This window comes from Macrobrachium rosenbergii, chromosome 18, assembly GCF_040412425.1.
Source record: "Macrobrachium rosenbergii isolate ZJJX-2024 chromosome 18, ASM4041242v1, whole genome shotgun sequence".
Lineage (NCBI taxonomy): Eukaryota > Metazoa > Arthropoda > Malacostraca > Decapoda > Palaemonidae > Macrobrachium > Macrobrachium rosenbergii.
In genome coordinates, this window is record NC_089758.1 from 17886734 (window position 1) to 17899233 (window position 12500).

The 12500-nt window shown below is 35.1% G+C and overlaps 2 protein-coding genes across 6 annotated transcripts in view; both read right to left on the bottom strand.

Moving 5' to 3' along the window:
• The window catches only part of LOC136848164 (beta-1,4-glucuronyltransferase 1-like), a 248110-nt gene that overhangs the window by 64445 nt on the left and 171165 nt on the right, over nucleotides 1-12500 (bottom strand). Inside the window, exon 3 of one of the 5 annotated variants that reach the window (XM_067120445.1) lies at nucleotides 3728-3820. The exons of the other annotated variants lie outside the window; for them this stretch is intronic. The gene's annotated coding sequence lies outside the window, so the exon portion shown is untranslated. The remainder of the gene's footprint in view (nucleotides 1-3727; nucleotides 3821-12500) is intronic. 5 annotated transcript variants of the gene reach the window in all.
• LOC136847953 (protein KRI1 homolog) overlaps nucleotides 1-12500 on the bottom strand; it is a 74672-nt gene that overhangs the window by 4776 nt on the left and 57396 nt on the right. The window lies entirely within an intron of this gene.

Here is a 12500-nt window from a genome sequence, read left to right on the forward strand (position 1 = left end):
ACACACACACGTATATATATATATATATATATATATATATATATATATATATATATATATATATATATATATATATATATATATATATATATATATATATATCATATATCAGAAGGTGGTAACCTCTGGCTTTTCTGCAAGAATTATGGAATGTGTCTGATATTCCAATGCCCTTCTCCACCCTCGCGGATTACCTATCAGACTCGACTAAGCATCACCTATTTCTCTTCGTAGGCCAAGAAAAGAACAAAGGGATTTTGAGGGAACAGACCTCAGCCTTACCTGGGAATCGAACCTGACCCTCTTGCTGGGAAGGCGAATATCATAACTGAAAGACCATAAGCTATGTTATTTGTGTATATATATGCAGTATATATGCATATATAAATATACAAATTTGGTCAATAATTTACCATACGTTTGAAAATTTATCCGGAAATTTGCACGAATTCACATCTTCAATGTTAAAATTGAATTTAAGGATGATTAATCTAAAAAAGTAATTATAGTTTTTAATGTCACTTTTCGCTTTATATATGTAAAAAGTAAGAATAATGAGAGTTATAAAAATAATTAAAAGGGTAGATTTTGAAAACATCACAAGAGTAAAGAATATTTTTCAAGCCTACCCATGCCTCAACCAACGTTGTAAAGTGTGTATGCAATATATCAATTAAAATGGATGACGGAATGAATAGAGGAAATGCCATTAAAACAGAATAGGACATTAATACCTAAGGCGGTGACATATCGCTGAAATTACATTAGCATATTGAACTTTTGATACTTTTGCATGAGTAATTTTTTATGTTAATAGGCGATTTTTGTAGTATATATATATTTACATATATATTTATATATGTATATATATGTATATATACATATATACATATATATATATATATATATATATATATATATATATATATATATATATATATATATATATATATATATATGATTATGAAAAGGTCACGCGTGTAAATGTATCAAAACTTCAATATGCTAATGTAATTTCAGCGATATGTCACCTGTTTAGGTGTTAACGACCTTTTTTTGTTTCAATGGTAGTTTATTTATTCATTCCGTCATACATTTTAAATGAAACATTGCATACTATTAATAACGGTAGGCTTGAAAAGTATTCTTTACTGTTATAATGTCTTCAAAATCTACCCTTTTATTTATTTTTATAACTGCCATTATTCACACTGTTTACATATTTGAAGTGCCTGGTAACAATAAAAACTAAAATTATTTTTTTTGAGTAAGCATCTTTAATTGAATGATAATACTGGAAAAGTACATTTTTCAATATTTTTGGATAATTCTCCACTAGTACGATAAGGCATTAATCAAATTGACGGCAATGAAGTCCAAATTAAATTCCTTGGTGATATTCCATCTTATTCCTCAAGGATATTTCAGCAAGTATCATAGCTGATACCTCACCTCTCCACCGTAACCCCAGTCTCTGTTTCCCGGTTTCCTTAGCTAATCTACCAACAATGACTAAGGTAAGACTCCGAAGTTACCTTTTGCTAATTAATTCGTAACTAATTTTTTCATCATTATTTAGGATACGTATCTTCAGTACCTAACTAGTTTCCCCTACACTACTGGGCTAACCGATCATCAGTACTACAACTAATTCCTCAGCACCTTAGCTACACACTTCATTATTGCCTCGCCAACCACAGCTAGTTACTCAATTGTACATCGGATATTTCCCCCGCAGCTTTTTGTTTTTTACTCAAGTTAATTCCATAGGACTACCCTTCCACTTCGCCCACAATCCCTGAGCAACTTATGAAAAAACTCCCTGCCTTCTTGACAAAAACGTCCATTAGGGTATTTTCCCCTCGACTGCTTGGATAAGAATATGTCATAGTTTTAAAAGTTGTTTTGGTTGCTTGCTTTACCTGCGTATATACTTGGCACCTATCCTTTCTTTATATCGTTGTCTTAAGAGACAACCGACCATCAGTTGTACACAGATTTTTTTGCTTTCAGTTCAAACCTATACTGAACAGAGCAAAAAAGAATTCATTCATAGCTTCTTTTTATGAAGTATGAGAACATTCTCCCAATTCTCCCACTTTTTCAGCCAAAGTCGCTGACTCAAAGAAATTGCTAGATCAGCATAAACTCGTCGAAATCGAAACTGAGGTGTTTCAGAAAACCTTGATAAAAGTGGCAAGTATAGTAACAAATGCTGATTGGTCAGGCTATTTCAACTTCTATGTTTTAATACAGGTTCATTTCTGGCCTTATCGAACAAAAATGTTCAACATCTAGGACGCTACCTAGAGTTCAAATGAGTAACTATTGATTTCCTCTTCTTCTTCTTCATAGCTTTGGACGTTGCTTAAAGTCCATGTAAAGTAATTAAAAATTGCAATATTATTTCTTTCCGAGTTTGGCCGAAAGGATAATCTCATGCCATTCACATCTGCTACAAAATATAGTAATTACGCGAAAACCATGAATGAAGAGGCACTTTAGCAAAGTCAAAACACACATAAAAAGCTAAAGAATATGCTCGTAATTCCACCTCATCAATATTCGCCTCATATCTCATTAGGTTTTATGGCCTGACTAAAATAGACCGGACCCGCTGAATTGTTTTACGACCTCACTTCAATTGACTAGATTTCTTCTTTCCCGTTTCTTCTTGACATTCGTTGCCAGAGCGGAGGGAACCGACTCTTTGCCTCTTGCGTGACGGGAGGCAGACACAAATTATGTAAAGGCAATTCTAACTTCGCCGTTAAAAGCGTCTATTAAAATTATATTTTGCCTTATTAGATGCAGGAAGCGATACGGTGTATTAGGTTATTTTTTTGCTTGAGCTGCTGCGAAGTTGATTGCTTTGTTACAGAGAAAATGCCCAACATGCGAATATAAAAAAAGACAGGTGTTCTTGTAGTTTAATCTTCCCACAAAGTAATATTTCCTTTTATTGTTCCTTCATTTACACATGGTCATATACAGGAAGTATTGTTTTGCTTTTCTCATGAGGCAATAACTCTTAAGAAAGTTGAATAAATATGTTTATATATTTAGCACCGACCTACCCACCCGTCCACACACTAACTCACACTCACACACAGACACATACATATAAATATATAAATATAAATATATATATATATATATATATATATATATATATATATATATATATATATATATATATATATACATATATATATACGACTGTATAAAATTATATTGGCTCATGCATGCACGCAGCAAGTTCAGCTTGCAAGCATACATATACTGTTATACACGCGTGTCTCAAAAGCGTTCTGATGGTAATAAAGATAACACAGGTTATTTTGTGCAAATAAATTATTATCAATATCTTTTTTTACAATCAATCTCTCTACAAAGTTAAAAGATATCGCTGACAATTTGGCAACTGGCCGTAAGAATTTTGAAACTTAACCAACAGATTTGTTTTTTGCATTGGTGGGACTTTCCAAATATTTGTATTTTTTCATACAGTAAATGCCAATCTTTATTTAAACAACTTGAAACTGTCTAGTTGCGGCTTATTTCTGAGTCACCCTTAATAGCTTTCGTGAGCAAAGGGCTCATATAATGACTTTCAAGTTCTTGAATCACGGTCACTAACATCCAATTGAATATTTTGCCTTTTTTACACACTTGTGCCCTCAAGGATATTCACGTGAAATGTATTTTTCGATGTAACTTACATTACCTGAAACAGGAAATGTGTTTTCTTGCCGACTAAGACCTTGAACAGTCGGGGAAGGCTAATTTTCTGACTTCAAACCACCAAGAGCATTATGCTCTGAAAAGAGAAAATATGGAAATGCCAGTTTAGAATGTAAATGTCAAGTTTGTTAAGACATCCTGACAGAAACGTACTTGAGCAATAGCTCATGATATTTGTTATTATTCTATTTAATAATTCTTCTTGAAATAGTGAATTATTCTTGCAACTAACTTCAGTCATCTAATTTTGCAGTTACCTTTTTAATCTTTACATCAGTTCTCCGCCATTCTATTTATGGGCATACTGAACGCCGTTTGAAATTTCATCCCACAGATCGCTCTCTTTTGATTATCTTGTTATATAACACTTCTTTTTGAGACCAACCTTTATTTGCTATCTTCTAGTGCAGTGGCTCTTAAACTTTTTTGCCTTGCGGCCCCCCCCCCCCCGCATCTGCCTTATGTATAGATCCCACGCCCCGACCCCTAAATTTTTTTTAAACTATAAACAATATATTGCCTATTTGTATACTAATATACTTCATTGCTTATAAGAGTATATGGACGAATGATAGATTTTTTTTCATTGCTGTTAAATTGTTTATAAGTATGCACTGTACTATATTTCAATGGAATAAACAATGTTCACAGAAAACGGGTAAAACAAACATATGATGAAACCAAATTTTATCTTAATCCTTTTGGCATGTTTTGAGATAATAATTAGAAAACATATGGAAGCAGTGATAATGTTTTTGGTAATTTTTTAATTTAAATTCACAAATAAAAAAAATAAGCACCATTTGGCAACCCTGCTTACGCCCCCCTTGGAATCCTCTGGCGACCCCCAGTTTAAGAATCACTGTTCTAGTGGTTTCAGGCCATCATCCCTAAGCGTAAAAGAAAAATTAAGTATCTGGAGGGAAGGAGAGATTCGCACAATTACGTAGCAGTATTTAAAGTTTATCGCAAGCTTAGGCACTACCTGTGAAAAAATACGTGAATACGGATGATAACAGTGAGGTAATGACAGGATTCGTCGTCTCTTGTCGGTTTTTACAGCATAGTAAGCTCTATACCTCTCCAAATTACGTGAAACTGGGGACTAATTCTATCCACTTGAGATCTCTTACCGTCCAGTATCCTAAAGCACGCTAAATCTACACGGTCGTGATTAACAGTTTTTAAAGTGGATGAGTATGACTCTGAAACTTTCCCTTTTATTATATTTTCCCCTATTTCTATAATTTCCTGCATGTGAAGAAGTTATTAAGTGTCCCCATTTATGATCCCTTTTTCTCTTCTTTATTGCTGGACTGGTTGAGATAAGCTCCTTAAGCATAAGAGTACAGTGTAGCCTAATTCTCACTTGACTTCTGTCTTCAATACTCATGAGAAAACTAATTTCTGTTTGCATTGCATTTAGTTCGCTTCATCCCTTATGAGAAATTTTTATTCCTTTCTCTCGTCTTCGACCTAGATGCCTTCGCCGCAAGGGTTGCATAGAGTAGGGGGAGGGGGGGAAGAGGGTGGGGATGTTTTTGCCCATTACTAGTTATCGGAGGGGTCCTGACTTTAATTAACTTTATTAAACCACCAAGCTTTCCATCGAACATCCGTAGAGGAAGTCATAACCGCTAAGGGTAAGTATAAGGGGGAAGTTAAACAGGTTAAAACTGAAGGAAGCTTCGCATCCTCCTCTATATATACCTTCTCAAGGGGGGTGAATTAGAGAGAGAGAGAGAGAGAGAGAGAGAGAGAGAGAGAGAGAGAGAGAGAGAGAGAGAGAGAGAGAGAGAGACAGATTGTAGATTTCCGTAGATTTCCCCTTCTTACCATTTTCACAATAAAAGTATGACTTTCGGAAAGAGAGAGGGAGAGAGAGAGAGAGAGAGAGAGAGAGAGAGAGAGAGAGAGAGAGAGAGAGAGAGAGAGAGATTGTAGATTTGCCTTCTCACCATTTCCACAACGAAAATATGACTTCCGGAGAGAGAGAGAGAGAGAGAGAGAGAGAGAGAGAGAGAGAGAGAGAGAGAGAGAGAGAGAGAGAGATTGTAGATTTCCATTCTCACCATTATCACAATAAAAATGACTTTCGGAAAGAGAGAGAGAGAGAGAGAGAGAGAGAGAGAGAGAGAGAGAGAGAGAGAGAGAGAGAGAGAGAGAGATTGTAGATTTCCCTTTTCAACATTTTCACAAAAAAAATATGACTTTCGGAGAGAGAGAGAGAGAGAGAGAGAGAGAGAGAAGAAATGGTAGTAGATTCCCGTATATTTCACTCAAAACTATTTTCTCAATTAAACTATTGCTCTGAGAGAGAGAGAGAGAGAGAGAGAGAGAGAGAGAGAGAGAGAGAGAGAGAGAGAGAGAGAGAGAGAGATGGGTAGTCGACTTCTCTCTTAGGTCTTTTCTTGTGGAAAATATTACATTCGGAGACAGATAGGCAGGCAACTAGAGAGTCCTTTTGTATTATTTTTTTTATTAATACTATGAACAAATTCCAAAATGAAATTAATTTTCCCTTAGAAACCGGTGTATTAAAATTCTCCACTGATTTAATTAAGTGTTCCTTTATCTGCATTTCATCTATACGATAAATATTTCCACATTAAAGGTGCTTTTCACAGCTGAAATTCTTGAATGTATAATTTCTCGAATATATAAAGTAAAATTTCGCTCGCTTCAGTTGCTATAGATAAGATGAGGATTGGAATGGGTTTTATTTTATTTTATTATTTTTTTTTATATTTTCCAAAGTCCTTCTTTTATCTACACTTGTACTTGAAAGATTTATTTAATGCTCCCAGAATAATTGACTGATTTGAGGTTCTCTGGCGTCATGCCATTTAATTGTTCCTAACGTTTGTTAGTCGACTGAGTTATATCAATATCTCTTGCTTGAGATAGTTCCTCTGCCATTATTGGAACACTGACCTCCTGTCTGGAGATCAGCAATATTCCGACAACATTAATTACGGGGTCAATGGACAATATGATTCAGACTATTGAGGGAAAGTCTTCCTGTCTGAACCAGCCTATGCTTCCGTAGTGCGTGTTACTCATTTCATCGAGTATCATTATTAACTGTTTTTAGTTTCTTGTTTTAGTTTTTCACCTTTTTGCTGCCCATCCCGTCGGCCTTTATACTAATACCATATCATTTTTTCCAAGTATGGGTATTGCCCTTTGTGGAAGTCTACTAAGCAAGTTCATGGTACATATTATTGCTCAGTATAAATGAGCAAACATGTGGAATACTAATACTAGAGCAGTGAAGATAATAATAATAATGGTCAACAGTTCTTAATTCTACCCATAGCACTTGCGAATGTTTCCTCCGTTAAAGGAATTCAACAAAATAGTAAAAGAGAAATACGGATTAAGCGAAGCACAACATAAGGGGAAAAACAGAAACTTAAATACAAGAAAAAGACAAATGAAATAAATAAACAAACAAATAAAATGACGAATTTAAACGGAAGACTCATCAGTTGAGCATTGCAAGCCATTGTTATGCGAAGACCACCCGAAATGTCATTCGTGTGCTAATGGCATCAGGCAACCTCGTAAATAACCATTACGTAGGAAGCAAATTCCAGGATTCGTATGCTGCAAGTTCTTCCTTCTGCCATCCTTCCGTGACTCGCCTTCCTGATTAGTCTTCCTCTTTGCGGGAAACTGCTTTCGTCGGGGGAAGGGGGAGGTGGGCTGGGATTGAGGGATTAGAGAGAGAGAGAGAGAGAGAGAGAGAGAGAGAGAGAGAGAGAGAGAGAGCAGTGGAGTCCTACAGCCTTTAGAAAGGTCAGAAGTAGAGACTTCGGGAGGGTTCGGGAGGCGCACGAGAATAGGATCTTGATTGGTTGGTCAGTAGCAGAGCTTTTGGGAGTTGGCAAGAAGGGGGAGTTATATACAACTCCTACAGGATGGTCGGCCATAGGGGATCTGGATGAGGAAGGGGGGAAAAGCAACAAGCCCTCCCACCCTCCGCCATCCCATATCATCGTTTTGGTCTGATGCTCTTTTTATGTCTCTTCTGGGACATGTTTGGGTATATTGGCTTTGGGGGCAATGAATCTTCTGCGGATCGAGTTGGTCTTCCATCTGGAATTTCAGTCGGTATATCAGTATCATATTTAAATTGAATTTTTCGCTTTCAATATTGTAGGATGGAGCCAATCCAGATTTTCGGCTGAGTTAGAGGTTCACGACTCGTACATTTAGAGACTGAGGAAGAGCACAGTGAATACAGTCCCCGCCCTCCCCCCTTTCCCCCCCCGCAAAAAAAACTGGTCAGTCCCATTCGCTCTTTCGATGGTGCTAACTAAAGGCAATGTATTTTGGCCTCCACACAACCGCAAATTATGTATGTGTATGTATAAATAAATGCATTTATATGAAATATATATATATATATATATATATATATATATATATATATATATATATACTGTATATATATATATATATATATATATATATATATATATATATATATTTATATAAAATACATCTAAACATAAATGCATATATACGTATATGCAGTGTATATATATATATATATATATATATATATATATATATATATATATATATATATATATATATATATATATATATATATATATATATATATATATATATAAGGTTAGTACAAAAGCAGGACCTCTAAGAGCAGTTGGTCAAATATCCTAGCCTGCATAACAAATTAAAGAACTCAAAAACACAAAAATGAATATCCTCAACGTAAATACAATAAACATCATTTGTAGTACATGCGCATATAAATAATCTGGAAAAGCCTACCAATCATAAAAAATCTATATTGCCCCTCCCTAGGAGAGCAAAAAACCTCCATAATTGAGATTAAAACGAAGAACACGAAATGCTCGAAACAGCCCGAATCAGCTCCTCCCCCCCTCCCTCCCACCATCCAAGAAAAAAAAAATCCCTTGGGGGCTTTTGCGTGGAAAGTATATATCTTAGCGAACTCATATTGCTTAATTAGCTAATGGCTAATCAGAGGGCAAAAGAGGTCGTAAAGTGCACAGCTTTACTGGCCACACGATAAATGTGGGGTCATCAGAAATTGGCTTCGTTCGCATGCATCTGTCTAATGACCATAAATCGCCGGTTGCTATTCTGCATGCCGAGTTCCTCTCTCTCTCTCTCTATTACACGTGCAGGTATACGTAAACGATCAAGTCTCTCTCTCTCTCTCTCTCTCTCTCCCCACAAGCTTTGAATATATATATGTGTGTTGCGTGTGTGTGTGTGTAAGTATTTATGTATCATGATACAGATATAAAAATACAAGGTCTCTCTCTCTCTCTCTCTCTCTCTCTCTCTCTCTCTCTCTCTCTCTCTCTCTCTTCTTCTTCTTCTTCTTCTTCTTCTTCTTCTTCTTCTTCCTCTTCTTCTTCTTCATGTGTAGGTGTGCATAAGAGATCAACCGTCTCTCTCTCTCTCTCTCTCTCTCTCTCTCTCTCTCTCTCTCTCTCTCTCTCTCTCTCTCTCTCTCAAGTTTTGAATATGGATGTATGTACAGTATACATTGTGAGATAATTATACAAAATGCTACTTCCCGCTCTCTCTCTCTTTTTTCTCTATTTCATTTGTAGGTGTATATTGGAGATAAACTGTGTCTCTCTCTCCCCGTGTTAGGAATATAAATGCACGTAAGTATTGTGACACGGATACAGAAATGCCCTCCCTCTCTCTCTCTCTCTCTCTCTCTCTCTCTCTCTCTCTCTCTCTCTCTCTCTCTCTCTCTCAGCGACCAACTGTCTCTCGTTCTAGGTTATAAATATGAATGCATGTAAGTTATGTGATACAGATGTATAAAATAATCATCTCTCTCTCTCTCTCTCTCTCTCTCTCTCTCTCTCTCTCTCTCTCTCTCTCTCTCTCTCTCTCTCTCTCGTTTCTTTTCATGCATGAGAATATGTGCCTTTATGCTGTTCCGCAAGCACTGAAATACATGCAAACACATGTTGATGCGCGATGCATGTCTTGTTGCATATTTAACAAGCTACGCAAAATCTTATAATGAAAGTGTGCCTTAAACATGAACTTTGCATTCTTGTTTGTATGTTTGGTAAATTTTGCATAGAAACATATGAGGAAAAGTTCTTATACTTAAATATAAGATAAAATTTTAAGAAAAGTAATGTATTTCACTGCAATATAGAAATGTATGTGTATATACATATATACATATATACAGTATATACTGTATATATATAGATAGATAGATAGATAGATAGATATATAGATAGATAGACAGATAGATAGATAGATAGATAGATAGATAGATAGATAGATAGATATATAGATGGATAGATAGATAGATATATAGATATATAGATCGACAGATACATTCATACATACATAAACCAAGAAAGACATACAGAGAGACAGAAATTGTGTGATTGTATATATATATATATATATATATATATATATATATATATATATATATATATATATATATATATATATATATACTGCATATACAGTACGTAGATAGACAGAACACGAAAGACAGAGAGGAGACAGAGAACGAGAGAGAGATAAAGAGAGAGAGAGATAGAGAGAGAGAGAGATAGAGAAGGCAATATGAAATAAAATTTGAATAGGAGAAAATAAACGATCCTTAACGATCACTTTTTTATGGCCATAGCTGTTGGGGAGAGTTATTGGAAATTAATTTCTACACAGCGGAGTCGTTAAAGTAATCCCGGGGAAAAAATGTGCGCCGTCTCTCTTCGTTTTTTATAGGCGATCCACCACCACTGGTTTACGATCGACTGCTACAGCTCTATTGTTTTATAAATACCACAGTCCCTGTGGTGTATCTCTTATGTCGTATATTTCTCCTTTTTTTGTAGTTTTTTTTTGTGCCGTTATGTGCACGTAAAAGCACAGTCACGCTCACGGATGTGAGTGCGCGTCTACTTTTCTCTTTTTTCGTCCGCTGATATATATATATATATATATATATATATATATATATATATATATATATATATATATATATATATATATATATATATATATGTGTGTGTGTGTGTGTGTGTGTGTGTGTGTATCTGTGTGTGTGAGCGTGTATGTATGTGTATATATATTTTTTTTCATTTATTTATTTATTTTTAAGGAAAAACAGTAATTTATATATCTAAAGGTATGAAGATGTTAAAGCACTGTCATTATTATTATTATTATTATTATTATTATTATTATTATTATTATTATTATTATTATTATTATTATTATTATTATTATTATTATATTTGCTCCTCGTACTCTTATACGTCTTCTTCATTATTTTTATTATTTTTACCGAAGTTATTTTAAATGTCGCAGATACAATCGTTTCATCATTCTCCTATGAAAAAAGGACTACTTCTAAAGCGGGCCATTGATTTCAGCTTACGAATTCCCACTAACAAAAAAAAAAAAAATCTAGATTTAACATTAAGGCCCCTTCTTGCACTCAACCGCTTGCAACCGATTCCTAGAATAGCAATGAAGCTCTTCTTACTTCTTGCCAGAATTCCCCTTCATCATCGGCTCAAAAAAAAAAGTAAAAAATGCGTCGAAGTTTCTTCGGCGCAATCAAGTTCTCTGCACAGCCGCCACAGCGTATCATCAGGACCACCGAAAATACATGTAGATCTATCTTTCGGTGGTCTCGGTATAATACTGTATGAGCCACGGCCCATGGAACTTTAACCACTGCCCGGCGGTGGCCTATCCTATATTGTTGCCAGAAGCACGATTATGACCAAATTTAACCTTCAATACAATAAAAACTACTGAGGCTAGAGGGCTGCAGTTTGGTATGCTTGATGATTGGAGGGTGGATGATCAACATACCAATTTGCAGCTCTCTAGTCTCAGTAATTTTTGAGATCTGAGTGCGGACAGAAAAAGTACGGTGAGAAAAAAGTGTGGACGGACAGACAAAGCATGCACAATAATTTTCTTTTGCAGAAAACTGAAAAAGAAATATAAAAACAACAACAAAAAAGAAATTCTCTGGAAGCTCCTGTTAACTGCGAGGCTTTTATGTGAAAGGTCGTCATTTCTATCAATTTTATGACATTCTCTAAATTCCAGATTTACAAGACAGCTTCGACATCAGGTTTGCCAATGGATTTCGACGCCATGTTTCTTTCTTTCTTCCAAAGCTAGTGTATGTTACCCTCAAGTTTGTCAACTTACGCAACTCTCGGAATTTTACTTGTTTATACAGAATTTAAGTCATTATATTACTATAGCAATTACAAATTTACACGCTTTTGTAAAATTAAAAGTTTACATGCCTATAGAGAAGTTTACAAGTCTACATTACTATCTAATACTTACTGGTAATTTTTGACAAACAATTTCTTCACTCGAAAGTTGGTTATTTGGTAGTAAAAAACATCTGATTTTGGATTTTCTTCACATTCTCATCGTTGACAAAAATAACGCAACCCTCAACGTTTTCACAAATTTATTGAAATGACTCATTGCTAGTTTATAATACACTTCTCTTGCAAGGGACTTTCAGTGACATTCTTTAATCAAGCAGGTTCTTGAGCATTTTTTGTCAGCTGATCTTCTACAATATTCTCCCTTCACATGCATGCCGATTTTAGGCTACATAGACTATCTTTTCTTCTTATATAAACTCATTTGATTAATCACGTTAATAATGTAGAGTAAGTTTAGAATGTTCCTCGTCTGTTCTGTGGAGGTGAATTGGGTTAGGG